Source organism: Mustela erminea, chromosome 1 (genome assembly GCF_009829155.1).
Source record: "Mustela erminea isolate mMusErm1 chromosome 1, mMusErm1.Pri, whole genome shotgun sequence".
Taxonomy (NCBI): domain Eukaryota; kingdom Metazoa; phylum Chordata; class Mammalia; order Carnivora; family Mustelidae; genus Mustela; species Mustela erminea.
Window position 1 is genome coordinate 38461811 of NC_045614.1, and position 27738 is coordinate 38489548.

At 41.6% G+C, this 27738-nt stretch overlaps 1 long non-coding RNA gene across 1 annotated transcript; it reads left to right on the forward strand.

Moving 5' to 3' along the window:
* The first annotated feature begins 203 nt into the window (after window positions 1-203).
* On the forward strand, window positions 204-27569 carry LOC116600640. The gene is made up of 3 exons (XR_004289739.1): window positions 204-264; window positions 23176-23321; window positions 27491-27569. It is a non-coding gene; the product is annotated as an uncharacterized LOC116600640 (long non-coding RNA).
* The last annotated feature ends 169 nt before the right edge of the window (window positions 27570-27738 follow it).

Genomic DNA, 27738 nt, shown 5'->3' on the forward strand with positions numbered 1-27738 from the left:
ATAAATGGTGTGTGTTTACTGGAAGAAATGTTTCTGGTAATCATGCATTTCTTTCCCTTCCATCTCATGAGAGCCTGCTGTGTGTCCAACGTAATGCTAGACACCGGTGGCCAAGGCCCTGCCTGGATAGAGAATGTCACCTGGGGAAAAATTCAAACAGCAAGAACTCAGTGTGAGGATTCTGACCGAATGAGCAGGCGGCACTGCATTCCAGGCCCCCAAAGGTAGAAGCCAACATCCAGTTTTCAACAAAGGAACAATTGGGTAAGTAAGCATTTTGATGGCCTCCAAAGCCTAATAAACATGTATGCAATTCTCCATGCTTAGACCAGAGATCTTGTGTGTTTCTCTTACAGCACATGGTTACAAACAACAGAAATCCATTCTGTTCATGGAAATAAAAGGGAGTCTTTGGGAAGGAAATTTGAGGTGCAGACCCACAGAATCAATGGGCATTTAGAGAACTTGGCTTAGAAATGGACGAGAACAGAGGCCTAGGCAGCAGGAAGCAGGGTTTAAAAATAGAAATGGCCGGGGGCACCTGGGTGGCTCAGTGGGTTAAAGCCTCTGCCTTCGGCTCGGGTCATGATCCCAGGGTCCTGGTATCGAGCCCCGAGTCGGGCTCTCCACTCGGCGGGGAGCATGCTTCCTGCTCTCTCTCTCTGCCTGCCTCTCTGCCTACTTGTGATCTCTGTCTGTCAGATAAATGGATAAAATATTAAAAAAAAAAAAAAGAAGTAGAAATGGCCACAGTGGGCTGGCCGCTGACTTCTGATCAGTCTTTTCATTGTCATGTTATCTGCTAGGGATCCAAAGTTCTGGGAAACCATTTGCAACTGGTTAAGCTTAGGTCTCGTACCTCCTCCTAGGCTCTCTCCAGGTAGGAAGAAGGTGGAGCGGATTCCTCTCTTGCTTGCAGTGTGGGAGCATCCCATGAAATGGACCTTTCACCAAGAATATGTGCAAAAGGGAACAGGTCATTTGACCTCCCCCACTCAACATGGCGGTACATTGAAAAGCAGGAAGGGACGTGAGGCTACAAGTGACTGCAGGATATGTTCAACCGCTTCTTGTTTCTTTGTTCAGAATCTTGAACGGAAATGTCTGTTTTTTGAATTAATCAAATGCTGGTAGCTTTCTTACAATCTTATATTGATCTCCATAACCAACTAGTTTTAGATCAACACGGGTTGTGAAAATGTCTCTATCACACTTTATAGAGGGGGGAGTTTTTTAAAGTACAAATTTTAAATGCTTTAATTGGCAATGATATTTAGGCAAAAAATATCCTCAATATCAATTTCTAAACTTATGAATTCGTAAGCAAAGTGCAGTATAGGGATGAGAAAATTACGGCATTTGATGTCAGAGATTTTGCCACCAGGAATCTTAATAAGTTCTTAGTAACTGTTGTTTCATTTGTATGAAAGTCACATAGACCAAAGGACATATATGTAAGTATTAAAAAGAATTGTACTAAATGCAATGCAGAATCCTTGATTAGATCCTGAAACAGAAAAAGAAAAAAGAAAGAAAGAAAGAAAAGAAAAAAAAACCCTGGTAAAATCCAAATGAAATTTGTACATTCACTAGCAGTATTGTTCCAAACTTTCTTAATTATAATAAATATTCTATGTAGCTAAAGAACACACAGGAGTTCTGTAACCTTTCTTTCAACTCTTTCGTAAATCTAAAATTATTTCAAAATAAAAAGGTTTTTTTCTTAATTGCCAAATTCCATGCACATAGTAGGTACTCAATGAGTGTTAGTTATGTCCTACTAATATTCCCTCTCTTGATCTTGAAATATTTAGGAAGATTAGTTTTCTGGAACAATTTCCTATTGTTCCTTCTTTAATGAATCTCTCTTTAGGTGCCAAGAACAAAAAGGGAGAGGGAGAAAAGAAAAGCCTTAGTCTAATTTTGCTCTGCTTTGTTGTGAGATGAACTTATTCTTTAAGAAACGTCTAGACATCTGTCATCCCAGGGCATCCCAATATTGGCACCACAGAATACAGTGTTAATGACGATGACGTATTTGCTTAATGAGCTCTATTAGGGAGCTAGTTACTCCTTTTGCTTTTACTTCTAAACAAAACTAACACTGTCACACATCTTGAGAATGCTATAGTTCATCTCTAACGGATGGAATTTTGTTCTTATTTTGTTAAATGTTACATTTACATAATTGTGTATGTCATTGATGTCTATGAGGATACATCAAAAAGTAAAAGTTGCTCTACCTAAAGAATGGGGAATCATTAGCCTAAATCCGGTATAGGTTTCCCTCACAGTGATAACACACACTAGCCAAAATCAGGAACCAAATAGAGTTTAGGTAATGAGGGCAAATTTTCTTATTCTGCTCTAAGATTAGTCACTTATTCTTCACACAGAAGTTACACTGGTGTCAGGGATTTTTTTTTTTTTTTTCTGTTAAATCACAGAGAATGTAGCTCTAGAAATTCCTGACAGGAGGCCAGATAACATTGCTTATGGTTGTTTTCATTTTTTGTAGTTAGGTGCCCTTAAAGTTTTACATCTTGGTTATGTTCCTCGATTCTAGTTAGAACCCCAAAGCAGCCCATGAAATAGCACCTGGTGATTGAAGAGTTAACTATGGAACTTACTGTTGTCGAAATATTCTTATCTCTAGACACAAAGATATTTATATGAAAACTGCATTCTTTGTGACAAACCAGAATCTTATTTTGCTGTGGCCAAATGTAATGGACATCTGTTGTTTTTGCCTGCCCAGCACATATTCCTCCCTTTACTATTAGCAGAGGCTGCATTTTGGGGGAGGTCCCACCCCCTCTAATCCCCTTAGTGCATATGGTTTTGGGAGGACCCTCATCCTCGCCCACATTTGAAGGGTGGACCCATGACTCAGACCAGGCCAGACATCAGAGTCTTTCGTCTTGGCCACAGAGATTGGCTCAAACTGAGCGTGTGATCCCAGCCAGACCAAAGAGAGGCAATTCAAAGAATCATATTGGAATGACTGGAATAAAGAAGCTCTTTTTCCTGGAAATGAATCCAAGAGGATGTCAACCTGGAGCTACTGGACAGAGTCTTGTGGAAAGCTTATCCCAGGAAGGACCAGGGGAGACCAAATCTAGTGACATCATTTGAACACGACCGGGATCCAGCCATCCTGAAGAGAAGATAATTTTCCCATTATTCAGGAAATAATCCTTGTTTTCCCCCTTGAACTAAGCCAAATCAACTTTGTTGGGTTGTGTCTCTTATCACGAACATAATTCTCCCTAATTCAGAAAATGTTCGTGTATGTTCTTCTTCCTTAATGAACTCAACTCAGGTGAAGCTGGGATTTCCATTCATTTGATAAATAGACACTGAGTACATCTGACACAAACGAATGAAATGGATGAAAAGATTTTACTAGAGGGCACCTAGGTGGCTCAGTCAGTGAAGCGTCATAATCCCAGGGTCCTGGGATCAAGTCCGGCATCAGGTGCCCTGCTCAGGAGAGTCTGCTTCTTCTTCCAACTGCCATTCTCCCCCTGCTTGTGCTCCCTCCCTCTCTCTCTCTCTGTCAAATGAATAAATAAAAATCCTTATAAATATAAAATAATTAAATAAGATTTTACTAGGTATAAACTGAGACCTCAAATGAAAATGTACAGAAAATTTTGTAGAAATTGGTTCACTTCTTAGGGAGAGAGAAAGAGAAAGTCTGATATTTCTATTGTCTTTTCTGTTAAGGGAATGTTGTGTTTTTTTCTCATGGGAGGTAGTTAGGGAATCCCTAGAACACACTATTTGGGATCATGGGTTTGAGCATCTCATGACCTGGTTTAAAGTCTGGTTCTGTCTCTTACTCACTGTTGATCTACAGATTACTTAGCCTCTCTTAGTATTGGTTTTCCTGTCTGTGAAGTTAGCACAATCGTATAATTCTTCAAAGACAGAGAAAATACATCCAAATTATATATTATGTCTGGTGCATAGCATTAAATGGTATTTAGAAATAATTACATAATATGTGATTCAATATAGTTTTTTGCCAATTTTAGAATCTTTGGTTTGGTATCCAACAAGAAAAAGATTAGTTTAATTTCCATCTCCAGCCCATATTTTATTTCTGTGCATCAGATTCCATGCAGATATAAAAGTGCATTCTGGTTACGGCCACTTGAGTTTTTCACAAGCATACGAAATTTACTGCACTCAAAATTGCATTCAGTATTTCTCCCTTGCCCTCGATTCACATCTCTTTCTGCAATCACAATTTCAGTAAAGGCATCATCAGACACCCAGAGTTCTGCTCACTCCCATATCAAATCAGTGGCCAAATTAGCCCCGGCAGCCTTCCAGGAGTCTCTCTGCCTCTTTCTGTTTACCCCACATGAGCTGCTTTCCACATGGTAGTCAAAGTGATCTTCTAAATTGACACACTTCTTGAAAACCCACCATGGCTTCTCACTGCTCTTAAGGATGAAGGTCGGTTCCTTAGCATGAAGTGCCTCCCCTCGTGATCTAACATCTTCACCACTCTTGACGCTTAGCCCTTCCCGAGCACAGACAACGCACCATTCCATAGTCCAGCCCCTGACACTTTCCTTATCCCTTCCATGCATGATCTGTTTTACTTAATGGAGTTTGTACGTGTGATTTCTTTTGTCTGAAACAGTACTGACTTCCCTCTCCTTAAATACTTTCCACGGGCTTTACTTTACTTTTATGTCCCAACCTACCTTTTACTTCTTCCAAATGTCCTAGCCTTCCTCCACCCATGGCTACAGTAAGTAACACAGGGGAATCTGTACTCTTCTATCACAATACCTGCCATGCATTATATTTTACTTCTATATGGATATATAGATATAGATATGGTGTGGATGAGTAACCACATTCATAGGCTATTCCACTTCCAGGTGTTTTCTACCTGACTTGACTAACCTCCAGGTGGTCCAATAGAAATTTGGGGGTGGGGGAGGGTATTTTTCAAACTTAATTGTGGGAGGGAAAAAAAATGACATCTTTTTTCCTCTAACCTCAAACTGAAATTCATCATTTCCTTCCTTTGTGAATGGAGGCAACAAAACACAGTAGTAGCAGCAATTCCAACTTTGTCAACAGTAGAGCATAGATATTTCATAACACATTACAGTTATTACTGATCTCTTAAAATATTTATGCTCATCACTATTATGGTAGTCATAAGACATGCCTCAAGAATTTATTTAATACATTAATAAAGAAACACATATATTATTATATCAAAATTTTTAAATTATTTAGACAGTTTCATTATCACTGGTTTTCTTTATAACCCTATGTATTTAATGTATTTAAAACTAATATCATAAGAAGAGGTTCATAGGCATCACTAACCCTCGAAAGGGCTCGATGGCATAGAAGGGGTGAGAACTCCTGCACCTGATTAAAATTTCTGTGAGGCCCGACCCCATTTGGCTGAATCGCCACCATATCCCCAGGTCCCTATAAGAAGCCTGGCAAATGGCAGATGCACAGTAAGAATGTGCTGGAACTGAATTGAGATGAAAGCCGAATCAGTTTTAGCCGGCCATTATTTGGAAGTCCACTCCCCATGAATCTGGAAAGCTCTCTTGTCCCTGGAGGACAGGTGGCCCTGTGGTAGCGGATGGCTTACGTCTCATTCAGAGGTGTGTCAGGTGACGTCCTACAGTTGTGTGGCATGAGCTCTTGCTGAGAATATGGCATTTGAGTTTACAAAGACATAAAACAGCCAATACCTTCCTTATGTAAAAAGCAGCTGGCACCATTGACCTTGAGTGATGCCGAGACAAGTGAATGAGTGTCACAGAACAAGTGTGATCTGTTTTATAAAGTCCTATTTTAAATTTGACATGGAGACAGTTTTTCAACTGGACAACTCTCATGCCAGTATCTGCTCCAAGCTTTGTTCTTTTATGCATAGTGGGCAGCTTGTGCAACAAAGGACGTTGTCAGCCAGTGCTACGCTCTGGGGCCAGCTGACAGCCACACTCTCCTCAGTTATCCAGAACAGGTATCCAGGCAGCAGAAATGCTCCTTGATCGAGTCACTCCAGGCACATTGCAACTGACAGCATTAACTTTGGGGTGAGCTTCTGAGACAACTGTTATGATTTTGTTCCTGCAAAAGTATTTAAAGAAGTGATGTAGGGCAAAGACTTCTAAAAATTATCAAATATATCTCAGGGGACCTCTAAGAACTCCTTCTTAAATATATTATTTATTTATTTGACAGACAGAGATCACAAGTATGCAGAGAGGCAGGCAGAGAGAGAGAGGAGGAAGCGAACAGCCCAATGCAGGACTCGATCCCAGGACCCTGAGATCATGACCTGAGCCAAAGGCAGAGGCTTTAACCCACTGAGCCACCCAGGCGCCCCATCTAAAAGCTCTTTCTTGAAGTAAAATTGGACTTGTGCGTCTGTACATTCAACATGGGTTTGAGAATCTATGTGTCAGCAATTTTCTGTTTTTGAGGTGAATCAGTGAGTACATCGGTGGAAGAATTAGGACAAATCTTTGTGTCTGGTGTGAACTTTTAGGTCTGAACATAACAGGTAGGAACAGTGAGGACTAGAAGAGGTATGCACTTCACCTTTTATGTGGTACCCCTTTGAGTCCCCAGAGTTACCAAAACTGACTCTCTCTCTCTCCAAAGAGGAAGAAGAACAATCCAGAGATGGTTTTTGAAAAGTGTTTTGAAAGTGTCAACTATGGAAGACCTGAGTCCTACCTTAGGCCACCTGACTCTATGGGGGTGAGGGGGTGGTGCCACAAGTCCTTCTAATGCATGCTGATTTTGAGAATGATTGTCCTGGGTGTTTTAAGGAAGTTAGGAGGAAGTCACCTCATTCAGTAAGGTGGTCTCTAACATCTCAATATCCTACTAGCCAGTTGGCTGACATCACCAGGTGGAGCGGCACAAAGGAGAAGCCTGAGTGTGTGGCTGGGAAATTCATTACTCCCCACTCATGTGGGAAATTGGTCTTCAACTTTCAGCCGTGGTGGTAAATAGGTCCATGGGGTTTGTCATCTCCAGCAGAGTGGTAGAGACTGTTGGCAGTGCCGTGGGGTAGATTCTGAGTCCACTGTTTGACTCAATAGGAAAGAGTTTCGTTAGCATCGTCAGCTGTGGACTCTCCATGGGGGTAGCACAGCCCTCACACACTTGCTCCCTGGCACTGCCTTGCTTCAGCCTCCGGTGTTTGCAGGAAGGAAGGAAAGGCATGTCTGCAAATGTCTAACTCAGCTCCGAACTCTGAGGAGGGTATAAGGTTGGATAGGAAGTAAGTAGCTTTTAAAATTATACCATTGTGAGTTCACCTGCTCTGTGGGAATCTGTCCACTTTTGCATCTCTCCACGGCAGGGCAGATCATTGGAACGTGTGGTCCAAGAGGGGAAGATAAAAAGAGCATTTGTTTTGAAATAAAACAAGATAGATGTCCAACCTTCCATGACCTGCCTCTCTTCCATAAGTTGAGTGTCAATGGAAAGTCATTATTCCCTTACTACTCTAAATAAAACACTCCTTACTTTAGAGATGAGTTATCTTATGTAGCCAGGGTTTGTATTTTATTATAGAAGATTCCGTTCATCATGAATATTTGTGTACTAAGGCGGTAGAAAAGAAAACTGGTAACTGGAATCATTCACTGTTAGGGAAAATTTGTATGGAACACTTTGTTTGGCTGTTGTTTTGCTGTGTTTCTATATTCTTTGATCAAAGAAAAGGCCCAGTATCCTTTGCCTGAATTACTCAATGTTGTTAATGAATGATTATATACAAGCATATCTCTAATGCCCTACGATATGGAGAGCAAATATCCATGCACCTACCACCTACTTTTAGGAAGAGTTCCACTCTGATGTCCCAGAGCACCCCTACTGGATTGGATGTCCCTATGGCCCTATGCTAATCCTTCCAGGGACAGCCAGTACTTAGCCACCTTGAAATATCTTAATTACTTAAGGGATGCAATAATTGTAACTCCTTACTAGGCACACTCTTGAAGCTTTCCCATTGACAATGCTCTGGACTGGCTAGCCATGACTGAACTCCTGCTTGCTCTCATTCGTGTTCTTCTCAAATGGCTAAAATAGAAAAGGCTCTGGGTATAACAAAAAACCCTGTTTCATTCTTGGGGCAATGGAAGAAAAAGTTCTTGCCACTAACATTCCAAATATGACTGAGAAGTTTAGGAAGCCTTAAATGATAGGACTTTTCTGGAGGGGAGTATTTTCAGAGACAGAGATGGATGGGTATGTACAGCATGAAGAGTTAGATCCAAGTTTCCCAGAAGTTGTCTGAAGAGAGGGTTTCAATCTCACCTACAGAGCTTTGGCTCTTTATTGTTTGTTTTTTTGTTTGTTTTGAAGACAGATGCTTAGGGTTCCATCTCAGATCTTCCGAATCGGTATGTTTAGAGATAGAGCCTAGGTGGGGATGGTATATGTGTTTGTGTGTGTTTATTTCTACACATATAGACCCACGGGGAATTCCATGCGTAATCCTGCTTCAGGGTAGTGTGAAAGTAACAGAGAACTACGCCAAGTGTGGCTTGGAATTGTATTAGCAAATCTGGAACCAGGATGGTCACTGCAGCTCAACAAGGCAGGCCAGGCCCAGGCTTTTTCTAACTTCCACGGCCTCTTTAGAGAGTTAACATTTGTCCTCACGCTCGTTGCCTCCTGTTGTCAATATGTCTGCTCCTCCTCCAGGACTCACATCCAGGTTACTGGCACAAAGGAGAAAAAGAAGATCAAGGGTATTTGGTTCAGATGTTTACAAAGACATGGCAGTCAAATCTGGCTTTCTAAAAATTAGGAAGACAGTACCTTTCGGGAATCGCTACCCAGCAGATTTCCACTCACAGCTGTTTAGCCAAAACTGTCAGAGCCAAACCTAGCTGCAAGGGAAGCTGGGAAGCTGAGTGGGGGAGGGTTCCCAAGAGCATTGTCACCTCAAATAAAACCAAGCAAAGAAGAAGAAGGGGTGCCTGGGTGGCTCAGTGGGTTAAGCCTCTGCCTTCAGCTCAGGTCATGATCCCAGGATCCTGGGATCGAGCCCTGCATCGGGCTCTCTGCTCAGCAGGGAGCCTGCTTCCCCTTCTCTCTCTCTCTGCCTGCCTCTCTGCCTACTTGTGATCTCTCTCTGCCAAGTCTGTGTTAAAGAATATTTTTTACCCTGGTCAACATGGATACTAACCAGTATTTCTACACATCCTCGCCTCACTGAGGACGTATTATTTGGTTTGCAGGCTCTCCTGTTTTTAAAAAACAAACATTAAGTGATAGTGCTTGCAACTAGCTATGAAATTTATGTGTGGTACAGTCCAGTTTGGGAGGACGAGGGCTTCAGGAGGTAGAGGATTCGAATGCTCTCGGGTAATATATTAACTCTGATTTTATCCACATCCAAACAATGAAAAATATATGACTGCATATTCTTCCTACATTTATTGCATTTTGTTAAATGTAATCGTAAGCGTGTTCTAAAATTGCCCTCCTCCTATAACCAAATTTCCTGGGTTTAATTGCTTCTTGAGGACTAGTTAATTTGGGTTTTTCTTTTGCCCTATCAACATGCTGTCCCTCACTTCCTCAAGAGATTAATTTTAAATTCTGGAGAAATTTTTTGGTTTGACCACTGTGCAAAGCTCTCATTCCAAATGAACTGGGCTGGAATCACTCAGGATCCCAAATACCCTTAAAGCCAGCAGGAGAAGCGAACATTGAACATCAGAAACATGATCACCCAGTTCGCTCGCCCATGCCCATAACTAAAGCTGCTTGCCAGAGTTACACGAAATTAAGTTTTGTTAGTGGTATTCAGCATAAGCTATTATGTTTTTCTAATAATAACTTCAATAATAATATAACCTTTGTTTCACATGGGCACCTGGTGAGCTAAATGAGACCCCAGTTGTTAGTGAAATACCCACATTGGTATAGGAGCTAAAAGTTAATAAATTTATAATATGAGTAAAGAAAATAATGCCTTGCTTCCCTCCAAGGAATTCAAAGCACTGTGTGGGTACCATTTCATTAATCTCCATATAAATCTTAGGTGCTTACTAGAAAAAGAATTGCAACCTTCCAAGAAACTATGGAGTTATAGTCCTTTGACTCCAAAATAAATCCCCAATCCATGCACTTCTCTCCATCTGTGTGGTGTCCATCTGGTCCAAGCTGCCGTCACCTTGCCTAATTACCAGGTAGTCACCAAATTTTCCTACACTCATTCTTACCTCTCTCCAGGCAATCACTGGGAGAGCAATCAGAATATATATATATACATGTATGTATATATATATATTCTGATTGCTGTGTATGTGTGTGTGTGTATATATATATATATATATATACACATACATACATGTATATATATATATTTTCCCCCCCCATTGAAATCAGATGATCCCACTCCTAAGTGCCAACCCCTTCAGTGGATCCTCTCTACTCTTGGCCCTTACTTACTCCTCCTCTGTCATCTCAGCTTCCTTTCTTTTCCTCCAACAAGCCAAGTGTTTGCCAATTTCAGAGCCTTTGTACCCGCTGGTCCCACGATCTGGCACACCAGGCTTTGGCAGAGCTGCTCCATTCTGCCTTCTCCTGATATGCTTCATCATCTTACAAAAGTATCTTACTCTTCCTACCTAAAGGAGCTCCCCCTCCATATTGCTCTCTACCCCACAATCTTTATCCTCTTTACAGCTTTTACTCACACTGCATTTATCTTTTTCTTTGCCTGTGTGTTCATTATTTGATGGTCCTTCCCTTCACACCACCCACACCTTGACTGCAAGCTCCTGAGAGCAGGCATGCTACCTGCTATATTCTACTGGGGCTTCTCCGGGCCTTAGCATCTTGTCTGGAGCACAGTAGGTGTTCATGTTTATTTGTTGAATGAATGAATGAACGCTAAGGTAGTTGTTTTCTGTAGCCTGCAGAACTCCTCTTACTGTTCTGTTTTCCATAGTCACAACTAAATTCAGAAGGGGAGAGTATGTGTGTGCCCAAACAAAGAGATACATTGATGGAACCCTTGTTTTCCACCCAAGCTATCTTGGAAGTCTGTGGGGCCAAGTTCTCCCTCTCTGCCATAACACCCATACCCAATCTCTGTCTCTATAAAGAAGCTCATTGTCATCATTCCAGGCTCTGTTTCCTCCAGGCAAAAACCTTGGTGCACACTGAGTTGTCCTATAATAAAGAAATTCCTTCTTTGAATCCAAGAACGAAATTACTATGGATTGGACTTACCTAAAGCAAGAACTATGAGTTGGTTAAAAAAAAAAAAAATCAGGGGATCTTATCCAAAAACAAGCAGGTAGAAATAATATTCCATCTGCAAAAGTCATTAATGCCATAGATCCTGTTACATTAACAAATCCCATCTAAGGTCCTTTTTGACCATGGCAAGTTTATCAAATTCTGATGATACATCATAAATCTAATTGTCTCTTTAGAGACTTTTTTTTCTTTCCACAGCAAATTTCTCCCAAGTGTCTGGTTATGAATCAAGCCTTGACTTTAATTCACTGATAAGAATTAGCCTCCTTAATAAACTTAGAATAGAAGGCCATTGCAATATCGCCACATTCAGATTCCCAGCTGCTAATCAAATGCTCACTTCCTTCACAAAGGGCCACAAACGCTTTAAGGCTAGGGAGTCAGGTTCATTTCTGGGAGTGGGTAACCTCCACGGGAGTTCATTCTTTCTTAGACTTTCAGATCAGCCATTTCCAGTCTTACTCGTTGGTGAGAGAGGCCCTTTGTGCTGAACAGTTTGGCCTTGCTGCAGTGGGCAATGGGCAGTGATGGGGCTTGGACGGTAGGAGCCTGCCCAGAGCCATGCCTGCCCACATCGCCAGCTTGTCATGATTCACTACTTCATCCCTTTTTTTTTTTTTTTGAATTGGGAAACAGACTTAGACGTATCTGCTGTATATGTCAAGGCCCCTCATTTGTCAAAGTATTAGTGGTCCAGTGTCAACATAAATACATCTGTCCATAAATCTTGACAGGTATAATGATTTGTTACATTTGAAAGGCATGACTCAAACATGAGACCACTTTTTGATTCCTAACATGATTATCTTTAAAGCCAGGCATTTCAGATGCCTTCTGAATTGACTTCTGTCAAGTGATTGAGTAGCTCCCGCTGACTTATCTACTCTTATGAAGTTAATACCATCATGGCCCCTGCTGTCACCTGCCTTGAAGGCCACCTGGACTGGGGCAGAAAATATGGGCTCGATGTGCTCATTATTCTTTGTGGAAATGCCTTCGTTCTCAAGCTCATGTTTTATTTTGGAGGAGGACACCCTTGTCATTTGTTTGTTAGCAGGGAAATGGGTTTGGCACATTGGTCAAATGAAGGATTTCCTAGCACTCAGATAGCCAGGAAACTCATAAAACTGAAACATGAAAGCAGTCCTCTGCTGTGAGATAGCAGATAGCTTGATAGTCCCCTGCAATGAATCTGCAAACCCAGAAGGAAGGAAATGTCATCTGGTGGTTAGACAGAAAGACCCCTTCTTTGTACAATAGTTAGCATTTATTGAGTGTTTATAACTTGCCAAAACCTATGCTAAGAGCTTCCCCTGCTGTATCTCTTTTAGTCTCCCGACAACCTCGGAAATACTGTCAGACTCGGTCCGGGAGCAGTTCCATAAACTGCCCAAGGCCTTCGGCTGGTAAAGGGTGAGCAGATATTTGACACCAGCTGTCTGCCTCCCCAACAGTCTTATTTGCAACCCTAAACCCTTAACCAGCGCTCTACACTGCAGCCTCCTGGCCTTGGGTTTGCTTTCTAAGGCACACTCTTGGTACTTCCATGTACAGTGCTCTGAAATGGGCACAGTGATGCTGGGAGAGCTTGTCTGACTTGCCTCCAAACCTTGACATTTGCCATTTATGTTGTAATTTGGAAATTGTCCTTCTTATGGGGCAGTTACATGGTAGTAAACTTTTAAAAACCGGGAGGTTAGAAATAGGTTTTAAAAAAATTGCTATTATGATCATTTTTAAAAATATTGAACCCCAGGGCACCTAGGTGGCTCAGAGGGTTAAGCCTCTGCCTTCGGCTTGGATCATGATCTCAGGGTCCTGGAAACGAGTTCCACATCAAGCTCTCTGCTCAGCAAGAAGCCTGCTTCCCCCTTTCTCTCTGCCTGCCTCTCTGCCGACTTGTTATCTCTCTTTCTCTCTCTCTCTGTGTCAAATAAATAAATAAATAAAATCTTTAAAATATATATATATTGAATCTCTTGATTCATAGTTCTATTTTTTAAAATTCTACTGTTTGCAATCTATTCTCTCATCTTTCTTGGTTTTCATCCTTCCTTTTTAAAATCTTATTTATGAAATCACTAACACTGAAAAAATCTACTCCGTTAATCTCTTTTGGGTACACTTTCCTCTGAAGCAGGGGTCTCCTTTCCTGTACTTTCTGTAATTCCTGTGAACCCTACCACTGTTGTTGGTTTAAGACACACCGAACCAAAATTGCTGTTAAGGAAAAATGAATGCGGTGGTAACTCTGCCACAAAAATTTCTTTAGAACTCTCTAAAAGGCACATTTTCCTATCTGAATTTGACAGACCTTCATTAAATACCTACTATGTAGGCTCAGAAAAAACAAAAATGAATACTTGAATCAGATCTGAATCTTAACAATACCTGGGTGGGGGGAATGGATGTATGTGTGTTGCATACATATGGGTAAGCAGTTCTTACACCTTAAGGCGACAATTATAAAGCAATGTGTAAATAGTGGAAAAAGGAAAATGCATAGAGATGCTAATGGTTTAGCCACATAGAAGGTCTTTGTAAAAGCAGCATGATTAATGTGATTGCTTAACACAGTGACACAGTTGTAGGTAGAGAGCCTTCAGACTGGTACTGGGGAAGAGAAGCACATGCGGACAGGATGAAAGCTTGGGCAGAGTGAGAAGACTGTAAGTGGACTCCTTCAGGAGGGATGGGTAGCTTGTGTCCCATGGAGGAATGCAGGCTAAATCTGGTGGTGTTATAGACTTTGGGGCAGAAGCCATATTTGTGTCTGGAACAGAAGTGTGGCGTGAATAAACAGGTGTTTTGAGTATATCAACTTGTCATCCATGTGAAGGATAACTTGGAATAGAGAAGAGGGTAGGAAGACCCTCCAGATGCCCCTTAAGCGTCGCTTCTTCAGTGAGGGTTTCTCGGACTGTGCAGGCTATCCTTGCTCATCAGTCCTGTCCTATCACATCACCCAAGAAGGACAGGTTCTCTACCCAATAGTGCAAAAAGCATGGGGCCTTTTTTCCCTAACTGAGCAGTCCCTCCCACAAAGAACAGCCTTACCTGATATGAATTTTTTAAATTTAGATTTATGGTCACTTCCTGCCACCTTTAATCCCACTGTGGCAGAAGATGCAGGCCCACAGGCCAGGAACTGGTAAAGGTGATAGAGATTTCCACTCCAGGTAGGTTATTAAGAAGTGGTTCCCAAACTTTAGTGTTTCTAACAAGGTCCCAGGTGATCCTGATTCGCCTAGCCTGTAGCTACACCTTAAGTACCACTGACAGCAGAGTGAAGGTGGAGGAGAGAGAAGTATGCCCAGGCTGACTGCTGGGCACCACAGAGCCCCCTGTCGGTCAGAGCAGGAACTGCGATTCAGAAGCAAGGCTCTGGCCACTAGAGCTCCAGCATGAACTGGTTGGTGCATGTTCCAGTCACCACAGGCTGTCCCAGCAGAGGGCTGGAGAGATCCTTCTCTGCAGGGCTGGACACAAGAATATCTCCAGGCATTATCAGCTGATCACACACATACAAAACCTATCAAATTGAAAATCCAAACAACATTGACTATACTAGCTTACTATCCTGTAACCTCTCTACATCATCTTACTTATAACTTAGAATCCACACATCTTCTTGGGGCAGCTGGGGGTGTCAGTTGTTAAGCATCTGTTTTCAGCTCAGGTCATGATCTCAGGGTCCTGGGATTGAGCCCTGCATTGGGCTCCCTGCACAGTGGGAAGCCTCCTTCTCCCTTTCCCGCTCCACCCGCCTGTATTCCTTCTCTCACTGTGTCTCTCTGTCAAATAAATAAAATCTTTATAAAAATCCATACATCTTCAATATCATCCTACATGGATTCCAAGTCACACATTTTTTTTTTCTCAACTTTTATGCCCCAAGACGTCTCTTTTAGTCACTATCCATAGGTCCTTTGTACTCACAAAGGATGTATGAGAAGAAGCAGAGAAAGGGACAAAGAGAGAGGAAAGTAGATATGGAGCATCTAGACAGAGGAGACTGGCAGATGCAACAATTAGAAAGAGAGACTAGAGACTAGACAATTAGAGGGAGAGACTAAAAGAAGCAATGGATAGGAGGCAAGAAATAAAATACTAAGCATGAGAACATCTTTCCAGAGTTACCCAGAGTTCCATCGTTTCTCTTGACATATTGCCACAGAGCATGGTCACCTGTGCAAGAAAAATGTAGGATAAAAATGCATCTAAATGTATCTGGAAGAGTTCTTTCAACAAGTATAAAATAGAAGTTCTATATGATGAGAAGGCCTTGTGTTGTATTTTAATAAAGCAAGTCTTTCTTCCTCAGTAGTACATATGGTAATGGTGCTTCTCACACTTGGTGGAATGGTAGAGTCAATGAAATAGAATGATCTAGGCAATAGTATGATGACAAAAGAAAGAGATGCTCACAACAAGGTTGGGTTTTCTTCAGAAATTTTCCAGGTGGCCATTTCCAGCATATTCTGTTTTAATATGCTATGTAGCACTTAGCATGACATGTATCTGCTCTTTCAATGACATTGCTATTATTCATCTGCCCATCTTTTTCTTCTAAACAGAGGTTGGCATTTTCTGTTAAAGGGACAGGTAATAAACATTTTAGGCTTTGTGGGCAATGAAGTCTCCGTCACAACTACTCAATCTCGATGTTGTAATAAGAAAGCCACTGTAGACAGTATGTAAACAAATGAGGTTGGCTGCATTCCAAATATAATTTTATTTAAAAAAAAAAAAAAAAGACAGGCTAACAGATTCTGGGCCAGATTTGGTCCATGGGCCATAGTGTATCCATCCCTGATCTATAGGGTGTGAGATAATATAAGTGTGCATTCTTCATATACCATCCTGAATAAGAAAACATGTATGTTTAATAATAACTTTATTGAGTTATAATTTTCACACCATACAATTTACCCATACAAAGTATGTAATTCAGCAGTATATTGTATATTTCATATATATAATACATATATTTAATATATAGTATATTTACACATATATGCTCCCAACACCACACTCAATTTTAGAACATTTTTGTCACCTCAAAAAGAAATCTTGTACTTAGCTATATCATTCCCCTATCCCACCACAACCACCACCGCTCTGGCCGTTAGCAACCACAAATCGACTTCCTGTCTTTATAAACCTGACTCTTCTGGATATTTGATATAAATAATATCATACTATGTGGTCTTCTGTGACTGGCTCCTTTCACTTAGCAAACTGTTTACAAGGTTCATCCACGTTCTGTACATATCAGTACTTGTTTCCTTATTACAACCAAATAATGTTCCATTATATGATATACAACATTATATCCATTCAACCAGGGGACATTTGGGTTGTCCACAAAACATTCTTTGAGTCTCTCAACTCTTCAACTGGTTCACTGAAAACTCTATATTCCGAAGTGCGCCCGGACACACACACACACACACACACACACACACACACACACACACCAGGAACCCCCTCAAGAAAAAGTTGCAATGAGTTAAGTGTATTTAATCCTCGATTATATATTTCTTTAAATAGAGTTTTCTATGGTCATAGTACCACTTTAGCAAAGTACCATATTCTAACTCTACCTTCCACTTTCACCTAATAATATTAATGACAGAAAACACCTGCTCTAGGACTCTTCCCACTTGGAGCCAAAATCAAATATTTTATTTAGTATCTATCACATGCCAGGCATCATCTCAGCCCTGGAAAGGGTAGACCACCTCTCTCTTCTCATGCTGCTGACAAGCCAGCTCAGAGAAGATGTTAAACAAGCAAGCACATATTGTAGATATTGACAATTGCACAGACAAAAGAGTACAGTGGGGTGGGGTGTGCCTCAGGGCGGGAGAGGAAGTTGCTGTTTGGGTTTGAGGTCAAGAGAGGCCTCTCTAACAGAGAAGTAGTTGGGCTGAGACTTAAGTAGGGAAGAGGTAGCCATGGGAACATCTGGGAGAAGGGCGCTCTGGACCTGAGAGTATCCTGAGGTAAGAAGGGGCCTGGCATGGAAGAGAGTAGAAGTGACTAAGGCCAGAAGTGGGTGAGACTAGATGAGGCATATCTTCAGCCTCGAACATCGGTGGTGTTCATATGGGAAACTTCTCATTAGCCTCTCAGGATGCCTCTTAGAGCTACTGCATGTAGCCACCAGTGAAAACTTGGCTCTTGTAAGAAACCATGAATACCCCAGAGCTCTCAACGTGGTTCACTGATGTTCTGGTTATTAAGGAAGTCTCTCAGTTCCAACCCTTAGTGACACTGGCACTGGGACTCCACAAACGATGTCTGTCCTTTACCAACCAAGCTCCTAGTAGGTCGGCCAAACAGGACGACTAAAAGTCAACTCAAAGGCACAGGAAGGAGAAGGGCCTTGCTCCTTTCCAAGCACCCAGTCCTGCTACAGTAGTCAGCTTCAAGACTATTGGTCCAGTTTCTAGAAGCAGGCCCACCATGCTCCACCAGCGGTACCAGCACAAGACGCCATGTCTGCTCCCACAGGGCTGCACCCTGGCTCTGTGGGGCTGTTCTTGGGAGCTCTTGAGGTACCAGCACCAGCCCGTCTGTGTCCTTCCTTAGCATCTGGGCCCCATTCTACAAGGCTCCACCTCTGAGCTCTGGGTGTGGCTGACCCCAGCTCGTCCCCTTTCTCCTTGCCATTGGAGTGGTGACGGTCCATTGCCTGCTTTGACTATCCAAATTACCTCCGTGTCCTCTTTCTGCCTTTTCAGCCCATCCATGCCTGTTTCTCCAGTTCCTTATAGTATCCCTTACGTTAAATGACTCTGCTGAAATAGCTACTGTGGTTTCCATCTTCCTAATCAACCCCAGCTAGGAGTTTGTAGGTCAGTGTAAAATAAAAGTGCAGGACATGTTGCTCAAAAAGTAGAGGAAAAGTACCAATGAAGATACTGAAATATAGTTTTTTTTTTCTTTTTTCCTTCTTCAGTCGTCTTCCCCCTCTCTCTCTCAACTTCACCTAGTGTTTCTTGTTTGTCGTTTGATATTGTTCTCAGTAAAGAAAAGTTGAATTAAATCATTAGTACGATCTTTACCATTCATCTTTATATGTGCCCCTGCCAGTTTTAAATGCAAATATAAGAGCATTTAAGTCATGCATGAAATCACCAAAATTACACAACTTATATTTCATAGCTCTTATGAGGCTCATCCCTCCTTCTTACCGCAGCAATAGAAACACGGCACAAAAGCAACTCCACTATTTTTACCTTACCTCCTGGGTCACCCACATTCTACCAATACCTTCTGGAAATTGGGGCTTCCATAACATGCTCCTTTTCTTCTCACTTTAAGTCCCACGTACCAAGGACTTGGCCCTCTCCCCAAATTCTGTGTTCCAGGGGCTGCTCAAAGGCTATATGGAAATAAAGTGGCAAAGAGAGAGGAGCACACATGTGACCTACATCTCCTCTGTTCTCACGCATGGTCTGCCATCCCATTGGCCTTCACTTGCAAAGCACAGGTTCGAAGCTAAAATTATTTAAAACTTCAAGAGTGGAAAGAGCAAAGTACCAGAGCAAGCGCAGACCATCTGCACCGAGGACCCTGTATGACTGCACAGGTCACCTTCCCTTGACGAAATGAGATGGTCTACTTGCGTGTATCCTGGAACACACCTGCATTTTTTTCAAATGCTTAATACTGGACATTCAGGAAGGAGAAAAATGGTCCTCCCCTGTGTGACATCTCTGACATCGTTCAGAAATACTCTTTGGCCCCAAGGAACCAGTTTTCCATGTTCTCTGGAGGTTGCGGGCTTTGATCTGGTCCCCAAAACACAAGTTGTTTTTTTTTTTCCTTTCTTCCCCGGAGCTAGGGCATACCCCATGCAAATTTCAGCAAATGTGAAAGCCAGGTCTACTAATAACATCAAAAAATGCAGGACATCAGATATATTTGGCATAAATTGTCTGCACTTTTCAACCCCTAGCTGAACAAAGTCATAATTGCAAATCTCCCCGTTTTCCTTGTCAGTAATAATGGTCTCTTACTTGACCAGCATGAGGTCGGTATTACGGTTCCACATGCTATGAGAATTGTAATTTTCAGCAAGGAGCGACAACTTCCCAGCCCTGATTTTTACACAAATTATGTTTCCTTTTCTGTGGCAGCTTTTAACGTCCATGGGTAAATTTAATTACTTGAGGGGAAAACATACAGGCATCTTGGGTGACTATTTTAATGACCATCCCTAATTTGTATAGTGTTTGAAACTTTATACTGGGCTATTTTACAATGGGAAAGTGGCAGTATGCTTAGAAAGTATACACGCTTCCTTCTGGAATCCCAATTTCAAGTCAGACTTTAATAGAAAACACTAAGTGAACCTTCCAGAGAACACTCTACAGAACGCAGTGTTAGAAATGAGAGGAATGTGATTCCTATATCTCTTCTCACAAGCTCAAACCCCAAATTACCCATATAAAATGTTCTAAAACTGACATGCAAAATTATTCCAATTCCTTCTTTGCTTTCTAGAAGAAAAAAAAAAAAAAAAGATTTTTTAGCAGAAGACCCTGTCTGGCAAACAAAAAAAAAACAAAAAAAAAAAAAAAGGAAGGCAAATTAATTAAGCAGAGAAACCTTTCTCACTAAAGGTACGCAGAAGCCCTGAAAATACATTAGACATTTCTAAAGATCACAAATTAGCAAACACTGACAATGAGCTGTCCAAAAAAAAAAAAAAAAAAAAAAAAAGTTGTCAAAAAAAAGGAAGAAGAAGAGGAGGAAGAAGTAGGAAAAAGAGGAAGGAAGGAAGGAAGGAAGGAAGAAAGAAAGAAAGAACGAACGAACGAAAGAGGAAGAAAAGGAAGGCTTCTTGGAACATAAGGTTCTTAAAAGACATTTTGAGAGGAATTAAATCTCTCTTGCACCTTTAAAGTCTCTTTCTCAGCTATCGATAGAGTTGGCTAGAGATAGAGGCGGGTTCAGGGTGACACACCCTTCACTTATTTGGGGAATGTGATTTTCCACCCTGCCATTACCTGGCACCCGGACAAGTGTTAGGAAAATATGTCATCATAAGCAGCCTAGAATAAATACTCAAACCCTCAGGGTTGTTTATCATTTCTAAAATGTCTTTCCCGGATTTTACAATCCTAGCTCTTTGTTACATGTGAGGCAGAGAGGTTATTTGGAACCAGCGTGATGGCCAACCCCAAGGTCACTGCATAGAAGCCAGGGAGCATTAAGGCATGCGGATTACACTGAACCCCTTTCAGGTGGATTTCCGGACTGAGGGTCTCACTGTCCATTGATTAAAACCAGTCCAAATCTGTCATCCTGTTTGATAGAATTTTTTTTTCTATTATGATCTTCATGTTCTTGGCCAGTAAATGAAATGAAACAGTGTCGTTCCCCTGAAGTTGACAGTACACAAACGGCACCAATTTTCTGACAGCTTCTGCTTATTGGACATGTTTAGGTGCAGAATGCCACTACAGGGGCCAGGGAACAGGGAGTAGGAAGATGACTTCCCAGGTATCTGTCCTGAAGGGGCTCGCCATGCGGTGGGAAGAGTAACACTGACCAAGTCAAACATGTCAAATAACCCCACGTCTAAAATGCTGTTGACCTTTCCTGGTGAGTCTTTGATTCTGGCTTCTCTCCATTTTGTAAAAACTGTGTGTACACAGGATATATGCAACATAACAACTAACTCTGATTAGTTTAACTTTCCATGTATTAGACTTGAACTAAACCTAGGTTATTCTATATTTTTCACTGGAAGATGCAATGATTCTGGCCACCTGGAGAATGGCTTCACATAGGTACTATTTTGAATCAACTTGCAATGGATTAATAAACTTTTATTGAATAGAGAATGTGTGCTTGTATTGCTGTTTATAAACAAGTCCACCAGCCAAGACATACGTGTATAAACATCATCGCGCATTATAGCAGGACGTCTGTTACAACAAGGATCTGGCATTTCGCATGACCTTAAAGAGTTCCTGGAGTCTCCTAGTTTTCAATGACAGCCTGCCTCGTTTGTTAAATAAATAACAATACTTAGCTTTCATATTGTTATCATCTGCCTTTTGAAACGTTTCCTATAGCATGACTTTGCCAGTACAGAGCTGGCTTTTTAAGTGATTTGTCTGTAACCAGGCAGTTTTAGAACTTTTACTTCCTTAGTCGGTGCTAAAAAGCAATTCAAGAAGACTTAAAATTCTCCTGGGGGCTGATTTTATAGCAACAGTGAAAACGCACAAACGTTGCACGAGCAGCCAATTTCATTCCTTGGTGAGGAAAACGGCATGGAGAGCAGAGCCTCAGCACAAATGGTTTAACGCCATCATAAAAACCACTAACCATTGGGTATTAACATGCTTTTTATCAGGAAGTTTTTATGGAAAATGATATTTGGAAGCTACTAATTTGGCGGTGACTTTTACCCTCCGGCACTTACAGTGGATGCAACTTCCCCTTCTGCTTGAAGGGTCACGGGATGACTTGGCCCAGCCACACAGGGGAAGGGAATTTAGCTTTCTTGCCCACTGCCTTTGTGGTCATAAGCTCACTCACCTGCAGCGGTAGCCACTGGCTTTCAGTTCCACTCCCTAGGTATGCTAGACCAAAAAGGAAATGACACCTGCTCTGCAACCCCCCTTTACCCCTGGAACTGTCCCCTGGGCCACTTGAGGGGTGACTGGTAGGAGCACAACACAAGACCATTGGGAGAACACCACTATCAGTCTTAATATTGGCCATACATAAAACACATGGGAAAACCTGTTCCTTTCTCAAAAAGAAGTCAAAACAGACAGCACATGCACATAGATGGGAGAGATGCATCCAAAAAAAAAAAAAAAAGAGAGAGAGAGAGAATGTTTTTGCCTGCAGTCTTCATTCCATCTGGCACATGATTGGAGTAAACTTATTTGGGTAAATGTTGGGCTCTGATCATCACACGGCAAACCCGAGAGCCCTTTCATACAGAGTCACCAAGGCCGTCACTGTTTGGGAGGGACAATGCACGGGGCACACACACAGCCACACACTCTGCACACACCATCCAGAAAAACCTGGGCCTTTCCCAAAAGGAAGTGAAGACAGACCGCACACTGCACGGAAATAGCGTTTGTGCCTTCCTGCCATCTGGAACAGGAGCCCGGCAGGAGTAAACTGAGGGGGGGGGGGTAGGGGGAATGCTGCTTTTTCCCATTGGTTACGTTAGATCTGGATGTACCCAAACTCTAGAGGGTCAAACCACAGCCAGATTTTCCCTCAAATGTCACTTTCAACATCAGGCTCCTGATGAAACTCCTGTTCATACCCACTGGTGGCTGGTTGATTCAGAAAGCTTTAAAATGTTTGTGTGGGTGTAGAAAACCTTTGTGTGTGACTGGGTAGGAACTCTATTATTAGGGCTGTTTTTTTTACAGGAAAAGGAAATTGTCTGCTCAAGAAGAGTTACAGGCATTTAGTGGGGAATTTTTTTTGTTGTTCTTGTTGTTGTTACTGGATTTTGTTTAGATTTGTTTCCTTTTGGCTTTTTGTCCTACCAAGAGAAACAGGTTGCCAGTCCCCAAGTCACTCTTGACAAATCTTACCTGAGAATCCTAGGAGGTTCTTAATAGAAATAACTCTCCCAAGAGCAGCTGAAACTGGGTCTTTGGAAGTGATTCCTCAAAATGTGCCCTCTTCCCTTTGTCCCCGGATGCGGAATACCCAGGTGATCTCAGCGTATCCTCGAGGTCATGAGCTCCCAAAGTGTGGCTGGTTCCAGAGCACAGTTTAAATAATGTAAATGTCACAGATGTTGTGTTTTCCTGTGTTCTTTTAAATATGTCCTCAGTGTTAATTACAACAAGTAATGAAAGTTCATTTTCCCAGCCTGTTCAGTGCTCACCTGTGAGTGACCCAAGGAATCTGAAAGAGAAAAAACTTCAATGCAGTCTCTACCAGACAAAGTGAACAGAGTAAAACCTCTGTTGCCTCCGTGGGCAGCCACTAGAGACTCCCAGCTTCTCCAAAAAATTGTAAGTGAATGAAGTATGACAAAACTCAGGAGCCCCAGAACATTACAAAAAAGGAGAAGATGCAAAGCCTCTTCCCAGCTCAATAGTTAATTTAGTTCATCAAACAGCCATGTGTTCCAGTAACAGTACAACCACGCCCCAGGAGACTGATCGGCACGGGGTCAGGGGAACCTTCCAATTACTGTCATTCATCCTGGCAGACAGATCCAGAAGGAGCACAGGGGCTCCGGGATCCTAGGAATGTTCTGTTTCTTGATCTGGGTGCTGACCTTGAAGATATGTTCATTTTGTGAAAATTCTTCAAGCCCTTACATCAATGATCTAGCCCTTTTTTTTTCCTATATGTTCTACTCAGCCCTTCAAAAATCACATTGAGAAATGGAAAATTCAATTATGACAATTCTATAATCTTGAAACTAAACTAACTTTTCCCAAGCCCCCTCCTCTGCTCTCAGTTGCCTTTATAGTCAAGAAATAACTAGAAGTACTGTTTAATTGCTCTGTCCAGTCAGTGTGTATCAGCTGAGACCAAAGATAAGGACAATCTGTCATTTATTTAGCAACATAATTCAGTAGGGTTATCAATCATCTGTTGCAGGCTAGCGAAGGTTCTAAACAGAGCCGGAAGTAAACAGGTGAAACTCTTGCTTTCATGTCACTTATATCTGTGGAAGAAACACAGTAAATAAGGAACTGGACAACTACTGGAAAATAGTACAAAGACCATCAGAGCTGACAAGTAGGATTATATGAAAATTTTCAAAAATCAATGTACTAATTTGCTAAGGAAGAGCATAGACATCACCAAAGAAATTCACTGAGTAGTTGTGCAAATTAAGGACTGAAAACTAGCCCTCTAGTTAGGAGCCCATGAGTGCATAGGTCCATGGGAAGTCCTGTTGCTAATGGTCAGGAAGGAAGAGTGTTTTTGAGGTCTCACCAAGGTCTGGTGAAGGGGGGCCACTCAAAGTGTGCGTCATAGCACTTTAGTCATGATGAAGGGCAGTACTGGGTTTTGGGGTCCTCTAGGCAATTGCTGTTGAAAGTGAAGCATTTTCCGTTTACAACATATGAGATCATTTTAGGCATGATAAAGGGTTTGTAGAAAAACAAAAAGCAGAATAGGACCATAAAGAGTGACTGGGAAGATAGGGATAAATCAGAGTCAAGGAGAACCTTTCAGAGGGTAGCATTTTGAGCAGAGACCTCAGTTTGTGAGAGAAAAGAGCACAGGGAAAGGGAACAGCACAAAGGTCCTGAGGCAGGAACTGAGGGTAACACAGAAGGTCAGATTGCTAAGGGCAGTGGGGAAAAGTACCCCAGGAAACATTTGATGGAGCCATGTACCTGGCTATTAATACCACTGAAGATGGGAAAGAAACTGCAATCTTAAGTGTATTTTAACTTGCCAGATTTAAAAAAAAAAAAAAACTCTGTGTGTGTGTGTGTGTGTGTGTGTGTGTGTGTGTTTCTAACCCTCCTACATCCTACAGATGGCTCATGATTAATTACAACCAAGCAGTCTAACAACTCTGTGATCAGTTGTGTCTTTCTGGGTGCCAGTAAGCTACACACCATACCAGGAGGTCAGTGCTCCCCAAGAGTTGCAAGCAAATGTTAGAAAATTCATCGTGCCGCTAACAACCTCACAAACAAGCTGGTCCAAATATAGTATGGCTAAGGTCGTCAGCTCGTTATTCTCTCTAGCTGGGTAGTTTCCACTTAGGTCTAAGCAAACAGGACTGTCTATTCAACATGTAGAATACAACAATGAATATTCAATCCCTGTTCTGGTTTTTGGCAGAACCGAGCAAAATGAAAAAAAAAAAAAATCCCTTTCTTCTTTTTTCCCCTGGGGTTTTGGCGAATCTCCCTTGAAAGGAGATGGAGAAGCCTCTGCAGGAAGGCCAGTCCCCAGCTTCAAGAAACTGCTTTGGTCTCTTTATGTATATTAGAACAATTAACATCTAGTTTCACCATACAAAGGACTTTCTTTCCTTTTATGTTTTAGTTCTTAAAATTCCCAGAATGGTGTACAGTAAAACTGTTCACTTGAGAAATTAAGTACCGTATGTGATAAGACAGTTGGATGAAATTTTTAAGCTGTCATTAAAAATGATTATAATTAGGACAAACTACAAGAAAATGCTTTAAAATGGAGACCCGAGTGAATTAAAAATTAAGGGGTGTATTATGTATTATCATGTTGAAGGGCTGGGTTTTACACGTCTAACACCCATTAACACTAATACCAGTTGCCTGCATAAATCCCCATGTATTGAGACAAGGAGGCACCCCTTTCGTTTGTTTTTGCTAACAAGATAGCACTTTCTGTGCTCAACGGGAAGAGGGCAAGGAGCAAATGTAAACAGTTTACCTTTTCTCTGCTCTGAGAATTTCTCCCAAGAAGTTTTTTCTATCTTGAGAGGACATTAAAATATTTCATAACAAGGCTGAGTTTTCTCTGACCCTGAAGAATGTTCCAGAATCATCTGGAATGAAACTATAACTGTGTCCTTTTCAGATACTCTTTCTTCCTTTAAGGATGAGAGTGTCCTGATCCACACTGAAAACTTGGGGAAATTAGAATTGTAAACTGTACTCATGCCCATGTGCCTAAGAGATATGTAAGCCACTAGTAACAGGTCATAAAGAAGGCACAAGGCAGGTCATTACTTTCCTTATGAAGTCACAGATTGGGTCAACCCACTTCCATGTCCCATGGGTACACATAGTTGTTCTCCTCTCTTTGATGTCCCTCCATCTTTGATAACTCACCATGCCATTAGCCTTTTACCTCTCTCCGGATTCCCAAGGACTCCTCTCTGAGGAAGTTGAGTATCAACTCAAGTAAGCTTTTCTCCTACTCTCACAGCATTATTTCAATGAGCTATTAAGCAAAGAAAATGCCAAACTTTGAACCCTTTCTCCCCTTGGAGCTAGGGAAAGAATGGCAGGGATAGAGGCTAGGAAAAGGAATAGGTAGAAAGTTCTCTTTTGCCACAATGTCTTGAAAACAAAGAGTGAGCAAGTCTGAGTACCTAGGATTTGCCTACAGTTATACCAGTAGTTTATAATTCTATGAGGGCAGGGCTGTCATTTAGCAGGTGCTCAAGGAAAAAAAAAAAAATGTTGGCTGGCTGTGTAAGGGAAGAACTCTTGGGATTAGGCAAATGGAGACCTTAGGTATTTACAGAATTAATATTGGTAATTTTGACTACGCAAGAGACAGTCAAATACCATAATTCGTAGTACTTAAAACTGTGCAGACATACCGTCATGGGTAAACTCTGAAGGTTGCCCCCATCATTCCCCCACACTGGCGGTTCACACTTGTGTGCAGTGTCCTCTCCTTGAGTGTGGATGAGAATGTGATTTGCTTCTAACCAATGGGATGTAGCAAAGGTGACAGGCTGCATGTGATTACACGTAGGTAATTATTGGAGATCTTAATACCCATCTTTGCTGGAATCTCTGTCTCTCTTTCTCTCTGGCTTTGTCTAAGAAGCCCATTGCCATAAATTAAGTGGGATATTGGTAAGGTCCTGTGACAAGGAACGGCAGGCAGCCTCCAAGTGCTGAGGCTGACAGCTAGTCTCAAAAAGAAAGAAAGAAGGAAAGAAAGGAAAGAAGGAAGGAAGGGAGGGAAGGAATGAAGAAATGAAGAAAGAAAGCGAAAGTTCTCAGTCCACAGCCACAGACCCAGATCTGCCTACAATCTCATGAGTAGGAAAACTTCCCAGCTCAGCCTCTAGTTAAGAAGTTGAGAATGCACATGTGCTATGGTGAGCGTGGTGACGTGTGTAAACCTGGTGATTCACAGACCTGTACCCCTGGGGCTAATAATACATTATATGTTTATTAAAAAAAAAAAAAGAAGAAGAAGTTGAGAATCCACCCCTGGCTGACATCCTCAAGGGCAGTCTGCACCTATGGGCTAATAAAGGTCTGTCGCTTTAAGCTTCTGAGTCTGTGATGAGTTGTTATGCAAGAATATGTAACTAATAGAGTTACTGATTTGAATGGATGTACAAGCAAGCTTAGAGTTCAAGAGCTCATCTCTTCATTCATGAACGAGTATCTTAAAGTCACTTTATCATCTTACATTTTGTCTCACGCAAATGACAAAATTCTCCCTAAGAATGCAAGATTTCCTTAAATTTTTGCAGGGATTCTTGACTGCAATTTTTAGCCAATATTATATTTGCAATGGTCTCGGGACATATTGCTTCTAAATGTCAAGTGTCTGCTACATCAGCTCACAGGAGAGGTGAGACCTTTTAACAAATCGTCTCCTAAGCCCCAAGTAGACATTTAATCACTTCACCTAGAAGGGAGTTGGGGTTTTTTGGGTTTTCCTTTTTTTTGTTTTTTTTTTAATCTTTTTTAACTTTCTCATAAAAGATCTTTGGTAGGT